Source organism: Notolabrus celidotus, chromosome 17 (assembly GCF_009762535.1).
Source record: "Notolabrus celidotus isolate fNotCel1 chromosome 17, fNotCel1.pri, whole genome shotgun sequence".
In the NCBI taxonomy this organism is placed as follows: Eukaryota; Metazoa; Chordata; class Actinopteri; order Labriformes; family Labridae; genus Notolabrus; species Notolabrus celidotus.
In genome coordinates this window covers 3,949,395-3,965,172 of record NC_048288.1, presented here as the reverse complement: position 1 = coordinate 3,965,172, position 15,778 = coordinate 3,949,395, and the positions used below count along the sequence as shown (strand labels likewise).

The 15,778-nt window shown below is 39.8% G+C and overlaps 1 protein-coding gene across 2 annotated transcripts in view; it reads right to left on the bottom strand.

The window, feature by feature from the left end:
* The window catches only part of ctnnd2a (catenin (cadherin-associated protein), delta 2a), a 518,337-nt gene that overhangs the window by 196,655 nt on the left and 305,904 nt on the right, over positions 1-15,778 (bottom strand). The gene's annotated exons all lie outside the window — the stretch shown is intronic.

Below are 15,778 nucleotides of genomic sequence, written 5' to 3'. Positions count from 1 at the left end.
AGAGTGAATCTACAATAGGCAAGCAGGTTGGTGTGAATAAATCAACTGTGGGATCAAGTGTAAGAAAATGGAAGACATACAAAACCATAGATAATCTCCCTCGATCTGTGGCCCCACGCAAGATCTCATTTCGTGGGGTCAAAATGATCATGAGAACGGTGAGCAAAAATCCCAGAACTACACGGAGGGACCTGATGAATGACCTGCAGAGAGCTGGGACCAAAGTAACAAAGGCTACCATCAGTAACACACTACGCCAAGAGGGACTCAAATCCTGCAGTGCCAGACGTGTCCCCCTGCTTAAGCCAGTACATGTCCAGGTCCGTCTGAAGTTTGCCAGAGAGCATATGGATGATCCAGAAGAGGATTGGGAGAATATCATGTGGTCAGATGAAACCACAATAGAACTTTTTGGTAAAAACTCAATTTGTTGTGTTTGGAGGAAGAAGAATGCTGAGTTGCATCCCAAGAACACCATACCTACTGTGAAGCATGGGGGTGGAAACCTCATGCTTTGGGGCTGTTGTTCTGCAAAGGGGACAGGACGACTGATCCGTGTTAAGGGAAGAATGAACGGGGCCATGTATCGTGAGATTTTAAGCCAAAACCTCCTCCGCTCAGTGAGAGCATTGAAGATGGAACGTGGCTGGGTCTTCCAGCATGACAATGATCCCAAACACACCGCTCGGGCAATGAAGGGGTGGCTCCGTAAAAAGCATTTCAAGGTCCTGGAGTGGCCCAGCCAGTCTCCAGACCTCAACCCCATAGAAAATTTGTGGAGGGAGTTGAAAGTCCATGTTGCCCAGTGACAGCCCCAAAACATCACTGCTCTAGAGGAGATCTGCATGGAGGAATGGGCCAAAATACCAGCTACAGTGTGTGCAAACCTGGTGAAGACTTACAGGAAACCTTTGACCTCTGTCATTGACAACAAAGGTTATGTTACAAAGTATTGAGTTGAACTTTTGTTATTGACCAAATACTTATTTTCCATCATTAATTTACAAATAAATTATTTAAAAATCCTACAATGTGATTTCCTGGATTTTTTTTCTCATTTTGTCTCTCATAGTTGAAGTGTACCTCTGATGAAAATTACAGACCTCTCTCATCTTTCTAAGTGGGAGAACTTGCAAAATCAGTAGCTGACTAAATACTTTTTTGCCCCACTGTATATTGCATGTACAGGGCAAGAGATAAGAGGTATCACTTTGTCCACAAGGGGGCGCCAGAATCAATACAAGCTGAAAGTTCCTCACAGCAGCTTTAAAATGACTAAAATCAAAATTATGTTGAAGAGCAAAACACCTCAATTCATAATTCAGCATCCACCATAAGGACTCCAGGTGGCTGAATAAACATTCACAATACAGTAGTTGTCAATTATATGTCACACTACTTACACAGGAGAGAGAATCCAAAGGGTTTTGAGGAACTTACGGTGGCCTTAGAGTGGAAATCACTACAACATTTCACAAATCACTTCTGATTGGACAGAACCCGACAGCTCGACGTCATTTTCTCTTTCTGTTACTCAGCTGAGTCCCTGCACGGATTATGAACTGGAAAGAATGGAGGGAGGAGCTGGAATGATAAAGGAATATTTCTACAAAAGGATATAAATGTAGTGTAATACTCCTACTGTGTTACAGCCTACACATTAAGGCTGACACCTGAATCTGAGAACTGAGGATGTCTTAATATTAGGGATGCACCGATCTGATCCTGGTATCGGATACTGGCTAGATCAGACTCAAAAAGCTAGATCAGATAAGATAAGATAAGATACTCCTTTATTGGCCCTGCAACGGGGACATTCATGGAGTGACAGAAGCAAACAAAAAGGTGTACAGTACAAGAATTTCAACAAGATATATATATATATAAAAAAAATGTTCATCAGAGACGACAGCTTGGCCATAATTATCCTGTCAGCCGCCACCTCCACAGGGTCCAGGACTAAGCTGGCATCTGCATCACACGCGCAAGCTTTCAGTCAAAAATCCCAAAATCCAGTGAGTGATGTTTCAAAGTTGCTTGAGGTTTTTTTTATTGCAAGAGTAAAACAATAAATAAATAAATTGAAAACAATCTTTTCTAGTTCAAGTTAATCTTGGTGAAATGTTTCTACTCCTTCGGTCAGTGACAGTATGCGCCGTGATCCGTCCTTTTGTCTCTGTGCCATGAGCACCAATTAAGTACTAGCCCCCTTACCACCTGTGGAGGGCGCTGACAAAGTTAAAAGGGAAAATAAAAATGCAGAAAATGAACAAACTATGCAAATAGGAAATAAACTACAATACGGCTCCTACAGTTTGATGATCTGAAACCTCATGCTGTCTCCGGTTTCTTTGTTTCCATGATTAATCTACCTAAAAGTCTGACAACCCAAACAGCTCCTTACTGCACACACAGAAAGAGTCTGTGTCTGTGTTGCATGACATGTGAAGCTGCTACTGTCACAGATCGTGTATCATGAGCTTGTTAACGTTGTGGAGACATACACTAACCAACAACAGGAACGCAGAGGGTTTACTTTCAATCAATCAATCAATCAATCAATCAATCAGACTTTATTTATAGAGTCAGTGTGTACACCTGTGGCGCACATACTAAGAATTACTTGTTGTGAAATCATTAAAAGGAGATGACGAAAAATATTCATTTATCATTTTATTTCTAATATTGTGCAGTCAAAGCACACACATAATCTCAACATGATGTCTTTTACATGTCATTTATGAAAGCAGGGAAACTGAAAATAACTTCAGTGCAGTCTGTAGGCTTACTTTGCTTTACTTTCCTGTAAGTGAAGCTATCTATACCTTAAAATAATCACTCTAAACTTATTCTCAAACTCTTCAGTTCAAGGTCTGATGTTACAGAGTTCTTCCAAACCTGCTCAGACTTCTGAATATATTTCTCGTTTAAACAGGCAGCTGTGTAATGCTTAACATATCTGACTGAAAACGGCTCCATAATTCATCCTGATTGTCCTCTGCCCGAGCTCTACGGGGTAATTCTCAGCATAGCTGACACTTTACCTTGAGGTGACTCAACACGATGCACTGTGCCAGTTTGGATGTGGGAATATTAATGTTTTGGTACTGCCTTGTGAGCACTGTGTGTGTGTGTGTGTAAGAGAGAGAGAGAGAGAGAGAGAGAGAGAGAGAGAATGTAATCAGCGAGATGACGCAAGAGGGAAAAAAGCTCATAAAGCAGTGATTAGCTTATGCACCTGCTTTTCTCATTAGTTCTCAGTGGGGCAACAACAGCACAAAGTGAGGTGTGAGTACGGTACTTTCTGAAAGCTACAAGATATTAGATATTTACTTTCCAGACGCCGACTGCTAAAGAGCTTAATCATAATCTTCAGCTAAACATGATTTTATAAAATATTGCATAATTTGTATTTAATCTAAACAGGCCAGTCAAATGGAATAGCTGCTTCATTTGACATTCAACTCCAGTTGGTGTATTCTGGAGTCAGGGAAGTCTCTTAAAAATGTAATTAAAATCCTTTTTTAAAATTGGTTAGTTTGGTTTAAATAAATGTAACAGAAATATTCTTTGAATAAATATGTTTTCACAAATTATTTGCCTTAATTTAATTAAAACACATATGTTTTATCTAACAGTATTCTGGCTCATTCTGAAAGCAGCTCAAGATAATACTGAACTGGGTAGATCAGCATTTTCCATGGATGCCCCTAAATTATGGATACCCTCCAACAGACTTTAAAGTTGATATCCATTCCCTCGTTTGCAGAATTTAAGACTTTAATCTCAGACCACTGGGTACGGTTACATGATGTTTTTTAATTCTGAATTAATAATTCCGAATTAAATAATTCGGAATTAAAGTTTTCTCCTTCGTGTTTACATGGAAATATTAATTCCGAATTGAGGTTAACATGGAAAACACGTTTAATTGTTTTTATTCAATTCCTCTTAAGGTCTGGGGGTTGGGAAGGGTTCTGATTGGACAGGGGTGGGCGTGACTTATTTACGTTTACCGGAAAAAAACAGACTCCAGTTCCTGCTTCTTTCATTTTCGGTTACAACATGGAAGACCACACAATAAGTTCAACTTTCGCTTTTGATTTTGATTCTAGTTTTGAATAAGCAGCTCGACACAAACATACTGCTTCACTTTCATCAGCTGAGGAGGAGAAGAGAGATAGAGGACTGGAGAAGGGAGGCGGAAGACCGGACTTTGGGGAATCAAAGCCGGTTAGTGCAACAGCTGCTCTACCTCATCCTGGAATATGTGCCCGCCAGCGCGGAATATGTGCGTCATTGCGACAGGACAAGGGAACGAGCATGCTCAGAACGACCGGAATTAATTTAAAGCGGAATGAACGTATACATGATAGAGGAATTATTCAATTCGGATTTAAAATCAGAATAAACCAGACACTTACATCGGATTTAAGTTTAATTCGGAATTATCATTTTCACTCGGAATTAGGTGTTTACATGGTCATTTTAAATCTTTTTAAAGAGGATTAAATCTTAATTCGGAATTAAAGAGGAATTAAAAGTCTCATGTAAACGTAGCCAGTGTGTCTGAAGTTGTATCTGTTTGAATTGATCTGTTATTTTGTGAATAATTGTGCGTTTGTGTGTTTTTTCTAACGTGCCTGTGATCTGAACGACATTGGAAATGAGGGAAGCCTTAACGTCTTTTTGAGACTAAATAAAGGTTTTGAAATGAATTAAATTCAAGAAATAAAGGAGAGAGAGAAGAATGAGTGACAACATGTCAGCATTAACATTGATGAAACCACATATAATTTGTATAAGACTTCATTATGTCTGTAAAAAAATCGTTTTCACACAGCCATGATTAAAAGCTTTAATAACTCGTGCAGAGACACAATTAAAATAAAATATGTGAAGCAAAAAGAGTAAGAACGAGAATTAAAAAATAAACAAAAGTGAAAGAGTAGAGATCAAATGTAATCTGATTTTATTTAGGGACTGGACATTTATTTATATTTCCTCCTTTAGTTTTAACATGTTTATGTTCTTCACCGTCACATCTACATGTGTCATTATTTGCTCATTTGTCACTATTTCTTTTTTTGATCAAAATGTTTTTTCACAGCTCTTTGAAAAGTATGTTGTGTTTGGTTGTAGATATGTTGAATACAAATAATTTCTAAACTTGTGTGGCTTACTTCTTTAATCATCCCCTGACTATCTGTAAGTACTATTTGGTGTCACAATGGTATGCAGCTCTGTGAAGCTCTTGTTTCATTTTTGGGGTGTGAGTTTCCATGTAAAAAACTATTGTGATGAGGTGGCGGTGGCCTTGCGGTCTAATCCTGTCCCATGTACAGAGGTTATAATCCTCATTGCAGAGGTTGCTGGTTCGACCCCTGACTTCAACCATTTTCTGCATGTCTCCCCCCGCTCTCTGCACCCCACATTTCCTGCCTCTCTTCAGGTGTCCTTTCCATGAAAGCAAAAATGCCCCAAAATATAACAAAATATTAAATTAAATAAAACGAGTGTTGTGATTTGGCGAGGTGGTCTAAACTCTTTCCGGCTGAAGATACACAAATCAGCTTCAGGCGATCATCAATCACAGCAGTTCTCTGATTGGGTGATTTAGTCAGTCTCTTTGGTTGTACACACATAGACATGTTAAGTTGCTGTCATCACACCTGATGAGGGTCTGTTAAACCGAAATGTTTTATAATTGAACAAAGTGAGGCAGTGTCTTAAAGCTACAAGATAAAGATAATAATGTAATAATAATATAATAATAATAAGTGTATTTATATAGCACCTGTAAAAACAAATGTTTACAAAGTGCTTTGATGAAAAAGCATGATTCGAATAACAAAGTAAACATTTAGACAGACAGGGAGGAGAAATTTTAACAATGCGAAACAAAACCCAACGTGAGGTCAAAAATAATACACATCAATTAAACAGAATGAAGTGGTGAGACAATAGAGCAATAAATCATTGTTAAGAGGTTTTTCAAAAATGAATTAATAAATAAATAAATAAAAAAGGATATGTAAATAAAAGCATTAAAGGAAAATAAAAGAGGTTTTCAGAATAAGAGGACGACATCACATCGAGAAAATTAGAAAAAGTGAAAAGGATAAATTAGGAACATTAAAATAACAAATGAAAGAAATCAAATGAATTAAAACAATAAATAATCAAATACAATTTAAGACAATGAATTAGTTTGATTTAACTAAAAATAATAATAAAATAGAAGTAAAAACAATTAGAAGGATCGAGTCAGTTAAAAGCAAGTCTGTAAAAATAGGTTTTAAGAAGAGATTTAAGAGATGTCACTGACTCTGCAAGCCTTATCTCCTCAGGGAGGTCGTTCCAAAGTCGAGGGGCTCTGATGGAGAAAGCTCGATCCCCTTTGGATTTGAGCCTTGACTTTGGAACGACCAAAAATGCCCCACCTGAGGATCTAAGGCTGTGAGATGGCTTGTAATTTGTTAGCATTTCTGGAATGTAGTTTGGGGTGAGACCCAGGCGAGCTTTCAAAGTGGTCAGTAAAATCTTAAAATCTATTCTAAAACGCAGAGGAAGCCAGAGGAGACAAGAGAGGACAGGAGGGATATGATGTTGTCTGTTAAAACCAGTTAGAAGCCGAGCTGCTGCGTTCTGGAGTAAGTAAGTATGAAGATGATGAAACAAAACTCATGAAAATAGTAAAGCATTATAGAAGTGAGTAAGACTTGACAGTGGTCATGCTTGAACCTCAGACTGCTGAAAACAACGTCATGTTTTCACTGACATCTGTGCAGCATCCACTCTGCAGAGGCCACCTCGCTATCTTTGCGAGCATGTACCTGAGGCTCTGTCAGCGCTGAAGGCCCTCCACGATGACAAAGGACTTCAAGTTGCCTGTCTGCAAACTTTCCAGAGAGAGTGCCTGGACTTTACAGGTTTGAGTACCAACAAATAACTGCTACATGGGTTTGACCAGAGAGAGAGTAATTACCATCGAGACAACAAAAAGAGCTTCTACAAAGTGTTTGATGCCCCAGACTGAGAGTAAAATAAAAAACAGCATTGTAAAAGTAAGCCTGCTGTCATTACAGCACTTTATATTATCACTACAGTAAACTGCTTGGTGCCCGCCTTTAATGTAGCTGTAATATGTCAGTTTTATTACGACTATGTTGCTGTTTTAAGTGTTTATTGGTTTAAATGTATCACCTTTTTAAAAGCAGATAAATGGACACTGCAAAAACTAAAATCTAAGTAAGATTGAATATCTCAGATAAAGGTGAATTTGCTTATTTTCTGCCATTTACTCACCAGTATAAAACTGCTTTTTCAAAGTAATAATTTCTTATTTCAAGCATGAAATAAGAAATGATTACATTGACACAATTGTATCTCTTCACACAATTAAAACAAATGACAGCCAAATGTAATCCACTGTTTCATTTTCAATGAAACAATAGAAAATATGTACTACTATATATTAGTACAGCTGGCACAGTACTGTAAACTGACACTTAATATTTAAACATTTAACATTTCAAACCGTTTCAACAGAAATAGTTCATATACATTCAGATAAGTTCTTCCAAATTACAAGGCATTAATATGATTTATGAGTTCCACAGCTTTTGGCCCATTTAAGAATTTTAAGAAAATGATCCTACATAATGAGAAATATAATCTTAACTTTTGTCTTTCCATCAAGAAAAGTAAATTAGTTTTTAGCATAACTTTACTGGTTTCAAGAAATGTAATGCCTAGTGCATGTCATTATGTCAAGATAATGGCACTAGCATTTACTTTAAGAATATTTTTCAACATATTGAGAACAGAAGTCTCATATCATTGTATGTTATTGTTTTTGTTATTAGTGAAATAAGCTAATTTTAAGGTATTTCTGGGTTCATTGAGGTTAAATGTTTTTACTTGTTTTAGAAAGTCTTGACAAGTCAAATTTTCTATATCTGTTGGCAGATATTTTTCTTAGTTTAAGTAATATACCCCAAATTTTTGTATATTTTTTCTTGTTTTTGAAGGCTGGCTTTTTGCAGTGCACACAAAAGTCAAAGATACATTTCTGCTTTTTGCATATAGGCTAATGAGCTAACAGGCTTTTACTAGTGTAGTTTGGGGCAGTCTGTCAACAGCTTGTGCACGCTTGGAGTTCAACATGTCACAATAACTAAGACGGAAGTCTGTGAGGGCTCAGTCCACAGGGGGATCATCTCATGGGAGTGCATGGTGATAATATTACAGACACCAGATGGCTGTGATCAAGATAACAATGATTCGGATGATGATACTGATCAGGTTTTGATTTTCTGATTATAATGATGATGATTACTATATTGATGGCAGGCCAGGAAAATGGCCAGAAGACTGACATTTCTCATGAGAGAATAAGTGTTGAGCAGCCACTCAAATACTCACACTGACTTTCATGTACTTTCAAAAGCTGATTGGGACATAAAGCAGTCATTCTCTTTAAATACATAGGGACAGAGACAAGGTGGAATCACATGCTGCTTCATGTGATGTGACAGAATGCAGACTGTATTCACATCAAAAATAAAGAAGTATGAAATATGCTACATCAATTTATTACCCAGCTGTCTGACTTGATCTTCCATTTGTTTAAGAAGCTTGGTTCTGATCAAAACCCCTTGACGATGGTTATTAACTTTCACTAACATGAGCAACACCAGAGACAAACTGATCACACGTCATGTCAAATCATCCACGGAAAAGAGTTCAGACACATTTAACTTCTGCTTGTTGACACCACAGACCGTAAGGCGAGGGGAAACCGTTAGCTTCTGTTAGCATCAAAACAATGTGGCTGAAACGTTAGCTTCTGTTAGCATGCTAAATCTGCAGGCTACAGACATTTTCATATTTGATCCTGTCCATCAATATGATGAAGGAGCGGAGCAGGTGAGAGAAACTTTAGGTTAGCGATCTCTATAAAGAAAGTTAAACCATGAGCGGTGGTGATGATAGCAGCAGGGTTCAAAGTTGTGACATTAGTTTCTTTTTAAAGGTGTGTGAACCGCAGAGCTCAGAGAAGAAGGAAAGCTGAATGAGGACAGTTTCATGTTCAATCCACCACAACAGGCTGAGAAGAATCCATCACCATGGAACGATCACTGACGAGGAATCACTGAGACTATTTCTAAAAACTGTAAACATAAATCATGTAAATCAATAAAATCATCTTTAATCAAGGTTTTTAACAACGTGTTTGTGTCTTAAGTTAGTGGCCAGGTAATAAGCGTGATCATGTATGGTTAGTTATGGGAAAAAGTGTCCTGACAAGGTGAGACTGTTTCTTTGTTGGTTGAATCTCATTGACGGATTCACCAGTCTGATCTCAGGTCTGTGTTTGTTTTCTGACTGATATTCACTTCCTAACCTTTCAGTGGCTGCATTTTCTTAAGTGTTATAATTTAGTTAAAAAGGAGAATCAACATGTCCACCCATTCTTGCAGACTGATTGTTGGCAGGAGAGTGAAACCCTTGATGGAACTGGATCGAAATTATAACCTAGCCTGATCAAGTCTTGTGTGACAGCTCTGTGACAGCTGTAAAATAACAAAGATGTGTTGCTTTAAATTGCCCCAAAATGTTCTGTGTATTATCACTGAAAGCATTTGCTGCACATTTTTACAAATATCTGTGGTTACGCATCTCCTCTTGAGCTGCGTTTACACTGCGAGCACCACAACTGAACCCACTCGTGCCTCCTTTTCCCGAGATGTTTAATCCTGACAGTATTAAATGCAGCATGGCACAAACTGGCACAAAGCTCACCCATTTAAGTGATCCGTCCTGACGCAAATATTAGGTCTGCATTTCACAAGATTCAGGCTCTGGCATTGACAAATGGCATTTCAAGACTGCAAAATCAGTGAAGTGATTCAGGGAAATACACAAAAGGTACAAAACGCACACAGGGGAAAAGCAAACCCGCGTGAATGCTCATGCTGCTTACTGCAGTGTGTGGCAATGCCAGCAGAAACACACACATGCAGTCAACACACACACACACACACACATATTCAGTAAAAGGGGTAAGACAACACCAACAACCTTGTCCGATGAGTCATACAAGGGCTGCCCTGAATCTATTTCTCAATTCTCCACGCTCCTCTCTCCCTTTCTCTCTCTTCCAAACTGTTTCTCCATCTCTATCTCCGTCTTCACTTTCCTCTTTCAGTCATCATTCTTCCAAGATTAGTGTTTCACTTGAGTCATGGTCAGAATGAGGCATCTGTCTGGCTGACAACACAGCTTTTATTGATATCAAGAGTTGAAAGGACACACACACACACATACACATACAGTAAGTGTGGACAGAAATGCACACTCGGATGCAAAGATACACACAAAACTGTCGTCAGCAGGGTAAGTACAGCCCCAGGAATCACTTGTGCCCCTGAGGTGGAAAAGAGAGAGGAAGATTGATAAAGGGAGCGTTGAGGGAGAGAGGGAGAGCAGAGAGTGATTAAAAAAAGAGGCAGGCCGCTTTAAGAGACACAAAGGACAACAGGGGGGAGCGCTGTGTTTAGACTGAGAGAGAGAGAAGGAGAAAACACTTTGGGTGCTGGATGGATGTCTACATCTCCCCAGCCGTCAACGCCGTCGACATTTCTCTCGAAGTGTGATGGAGAGAGGAAGGAGAGAGAAATGGAGCGATAGATGCATGATAGAGGAGTGTTTCTAAATTGAGTCAGCACCCCGAGGATGCATCAGAGTTATTTTGTCATGACTCAATGAAAAAAATTAGACTGAGTCTGCAGATCACAAGCGGGGGGTCTACGATCAAACCCAGAGAGTTTCCCAAGGTGAAAATAAATACTGAAATAAATAATGAGACAGCCAAGCACCTATTTTTACATGCCAGACAGGAGAGCTGCTCCAAACAGGAGGGGACTATTCTGAGACACTTCACCACTGCAACAATCTGCAATGCATCTGTTATGTTGAGCTTTATTTAAACAGAGCTGGCTCTGTCGACATTGTTGCTTTCAAGGGATGCCCAGGTCCACTCTCTCACACACAAGGTCTGACCCGGCGGCCGCTGAGGGGCTCCACTGGAACAGTTCAAGGGTTAAAGGTTTAGCATGAGGGCACTACAGTGAAGGGTTGTAAGAATGGAGGCTCAAGTGCTGCTGTTTTTCCTTCCCATAAAGATTTATTCTAACAGTCTCGAGATCGGATCGATGACCTTCCAGTCACAAGCTTCCTCTGGGCATCCAGCAGCACTACACCAGTTGCCTGACTTCTATTCATTTTAATGCTCCTGTGCAAGGATGGGTTTAGTCCCTCTTGATTCTGCTACAGTACTGACAGTCATTCTGCTTTTGAAGAGCATCAATGGAAAATTAAAACCATCTCTTTAACAAACACTGTCCACTTTAAATCCACGTGTTTTGGTAGCTGGAAGGGGTGTTATCTCAGTCCCTCGGCTCCACCAGCCACATCACTCTTATGCATGCCTTGGCTCCACATAATACCAGCGCAATATGTCAGTGCTCATCATGGCAGCATTTTGGTTTCACTGTCTTACTATGCAAGAAGATGGAGGCATGTCATCCATTCATATACAGTAAGTGGTTACAAGTAGAGCTTACGCCTCCTTGGAGAGTTCGTACTGTTCTCATTTTACTCATGCATTTATTTGATTTAGCAGAGTTTATTTTGCACCCTTTCAAAATAAAAGCACATTTGTTATCAAAGCAGGAAAAAAAACTGAGACATAATGTAAAAATGACAAATAGTTGCATCACCAGGAAAAGATTTATGAGGTACCAGCTTCTATAAAGCTTGAACATAAACTGAGTTACTGACACCTCAAAAGAAATGGTCAACACAGTATCATGAGTTGAGTGAATTGTATCACAATTGTTTTGTAAGTTAAAGCTTAGTTTTTAAGTCTGTTGTCAGTCACACTTCTTTTTTTTACATTTGGAAGTTATTGCTTTCTCTTACTCTTTCTATCTTTGCAAAGAAATAAACTTTGAAGTGGGGTTATTAAGTGTTTTTCCCAACAGGCTTGAGAAGAGGAAGAGAAAATAAACTATCAACTGCTGCAGGTGGGGTTACCTGCATCACGTGATTTAAGCTAATTCTGAGAAACTCCCATCCAAACAATTATGTAGATGTAATTGTACGTTCTAATTAGAATGTTTTCATAGCCTTAATTTGCCTTCAGAAGGCCTATTCATTTGTGAACAGAGCTGTCAACCATGACCTGTTACCTTTTTGTTTTTTTACATGAAATAACTAAATAAAAGTGAACTTCTCCAAACCGTGACTGCTTTCATGAAACTCATCTTAATAAGCAGGTTTGTAGTTTGTGGAGGCAGGCTTGAAAACCTATAGCAGCCAGTCACCAGGAGGAGTTTTAAATGTTTTGGCTACACTTTTAGAGGAGCAGACATGCCATCCATCTTCTCATACAGTCTTTGTTTGCAACATTGCCTCTTGTGCGTCTCTTTCTTTCTTTGTTACCTGCAGAGCAAGAGTGGAGACACTATTCACAAGAAGTAAAGATAGAAGATTGTCCTCTGGTTTATAGACAATTAAAGTTAACAGATGGACTTCCTACACTGCTAAAAAAAGAAATGCTATAACGGTCAGTAGATATACTTTTGTGGACTACCTGGGTACTCCCTGTCTTAACTGGAGATGCATCCTCTACTGCAAGATCTTTACACAGGAGTTCAAGCAGATCTGTGTCCAGTCCGTCTCCGATCCACTGTGGTCCTGCTCTGTGCTCTCTCATCCACCAACACCCACCGGCTGCATTTTTGGCAGCACGGAGCAGGACCGCCAGACAGCTGGAGTCATGTGACTGAGGTTTTCCCCTGGTAATTACTAATTAAAGGATTCTCCTCCTCCTCTCCTCATCCATGTTGTCTTTCTGGTCCTCTGAAAACCTCTGACCTGTTGACTCCAGGCCTGGCTCCGCTCATCATGACGGTTTGTTGTTGTAGTTAAGTGAAATACGATCTGGTGATAACACAGAGTGTTTTATTCTGAAAATTAACCGGATGTTTTCATTTTGTTTTGGTGCCTGACTTCCTGTCCCGCTCCATCTGCTCTATTGAGATTGATGCGTCGTGATCCGCCATCCACAGCAAAAATAGAATTCAGAGGATCAGAGATGCAGCCGGAACGCAACGGAGCGGATCCAGTGGAAGTTAACACATTGACTAGATAGAAACCTATCAGATCCGGTGCTGTGACGGATCGGAGACGGACCGGACACGGATCTGGTGGAATTTGGCTGTTAGACTTCTTTAGAGAGTCACAGACGCTGCTACATCACTTCTGTTGATACAACTCTTTCCTTGTTACATCTACTTTATCCTTTTCTTCATGTCTACAAAACAAATGAGTGAGTTAACATCCTTTGATTACCACAACAAATATAAAGAGAGTGAGAACAATAGTTTGAGTGTGTGTGTGTGTGCGTGTGTGTGTGTGTGTGTGTGTGTTGCATTTTAGTAACCTCACTTTATAGTAATATATTTTCAGATAGCATACAGGTGCTTCGATACCCTTTAGCTTGGTAAAATCACCTCTGACAAGAAATTAAAATTTCAAATAAGCTTTCGAACCACAACAAACCTGCACCTTTCATTACATCTTCCACAACAAGCTAGCTGCCGCTGAACTCCCTTATTCAATAAATCAGTTCCCCTATTTAAGAGAGCAGCTCGCAGTACTCAACTGTTTTTTATCTCACCTTTTGTTCAGCTGTTCTCCCATTTACAGGTATATTTTAGTTCTCCGGTCATTACTTAGTCCTGCTGGGTGCAATAACAAGCACTCAACGCTTGATTTCCTGCAACTCAGCCGAAAGGTCAAGATCCCGTCTCCTGCACATGAGATATACAACTCACTGACCTTAACATCTGCAGCCCCATGGAAGACTGAGCCTTGTTCAAAGATAGGAGGGCACGCAAGATGTACAACTGCTTGACATTAATGTCTGTAGTGGATGTTAATAAAATAGGTAATTAAAGGCAAGATACATTTCTCCGGTTGTAAGGTCGATGGTGCAGACTTCATGGAAGACTGCCCTGAAGTCCAGGGGAAAATAAAATCTTGGTAACACCATCTCATGAGGGTAGTTACTCTGATAGCACCATTCTACACATATAACTGGAATCTGTGAGCATTTATGTTACACTCACACTTAGTATTACCCAGAGATATGTCTAGGGGAAAAAGGTTCCCTGATGGCAACATCTATAGAGCTTAAGAAACCATCTTATTCGTTTAGAGCTGGGTATCCAAACACAAGTTTCTATTCTGCTGCAACCATGATGTAAGAGGTACCTGTGTTAAGAATGCAAATAATCACAGCACCAAGGTCAAAAGTTTAGTGTTTGAAGATGTATTTGCATACATGCTAAGTTAAATATTAAAAACTAACAGTCATTTTAATTTCAGTTCTGCTTTGCTGCTCTAAAGTATGAGGTAGAGGAGAGGTGAAGTGAAGTGCGGCATGGGGAGAAGGGAGGATATACAGTAATTCTGCTGGTGTGACATTTTCCCATAATCCCCCCCAAATGCCGCCAGTGTCAGGAGACAGCAGTGGAGGGAGGAAGAGGAGGAGGAGAGACAGAAGGCAGTGACTTCTGTTAGAGAAAAAAGGGTACAGTAACCTTCTTTCCTTCCCTATAGATTAGTCTCCAGTGCTGAATAGGTGCATTTGCATGAGTGTGTCTGTTGCGTGTGAAATTGAGTGTGTGAGAAAGGTTTGATGGATGTTAATCGAAGAAATGTTAGTGGCGGTAATTACCATAAAAACAATAACGCAATGATTGGATCAAAAGAACATGACAGATTCATTACCCACTGTGCATATTAGACTGTGCACACACAACGACAAACACAATAAGCTAAAGTCCTTTGTACACTGAAAAAGTGAGCACAGCAATAAGGTCTGTGTGTTCCCCTCTCACTGCCTCACATCCAAACATAATCTTGTTAGCATTAGCTTTTGCTTGTGTCAAATGAATCTGATGTGTTTGCCGTTTTCTTATTAATCTGAATGCTTAAATGTTAATGTTTGTTTGAGAGCACACACAGACGACTTAATTCACTTATATCTGTCTGTCTGTCTCTTCTGCTCCGTCCTTCTATCTCCCAGGTCTCAGATTTAGAAGGAAGCTCATCGTAGCAGACACACAGCTTTGTTATCATCCCAAGGTCACACACACAAACACACACAAGCGCACAAACAGATAGGCCACCTCTCAAAAGGAAAATAACTACAATGGGCAATTTACCCAGAAGAGGCAGAGATGATGGCCAGGGTGCAGATGCACGCACACACACACACACACACACACACACACACACACACACACACACACACACCCACACACAAACGTACACACACACAAACGTACACACACACACACACACACACACACACACACACACACACACACACACACACACACACACACACACACACACACACAGCTGTGCCTCAGGGCCAAGGTTCTGGCAATGCATCATTACCCTCCCTTGGAGGTAATTCCATATCCCAGCATGCATTTCTCATGTGGAGAGGAAATTACCCCTGGGCCGTGCTGAGAGCCAATAGAGTGTGTCCTCTCTCCTCTATCTGTCTCTCTCTTTTCCTGCCTTCTCTTTCTTTAAATCCCTTGCTCACCCTGTGACTGCCTTTCACACCCTTACTGTCCTCCCTCCCTCCGTCTCTCTCTCTCTCCGAGTCACCTCATCACTAAACCATTCT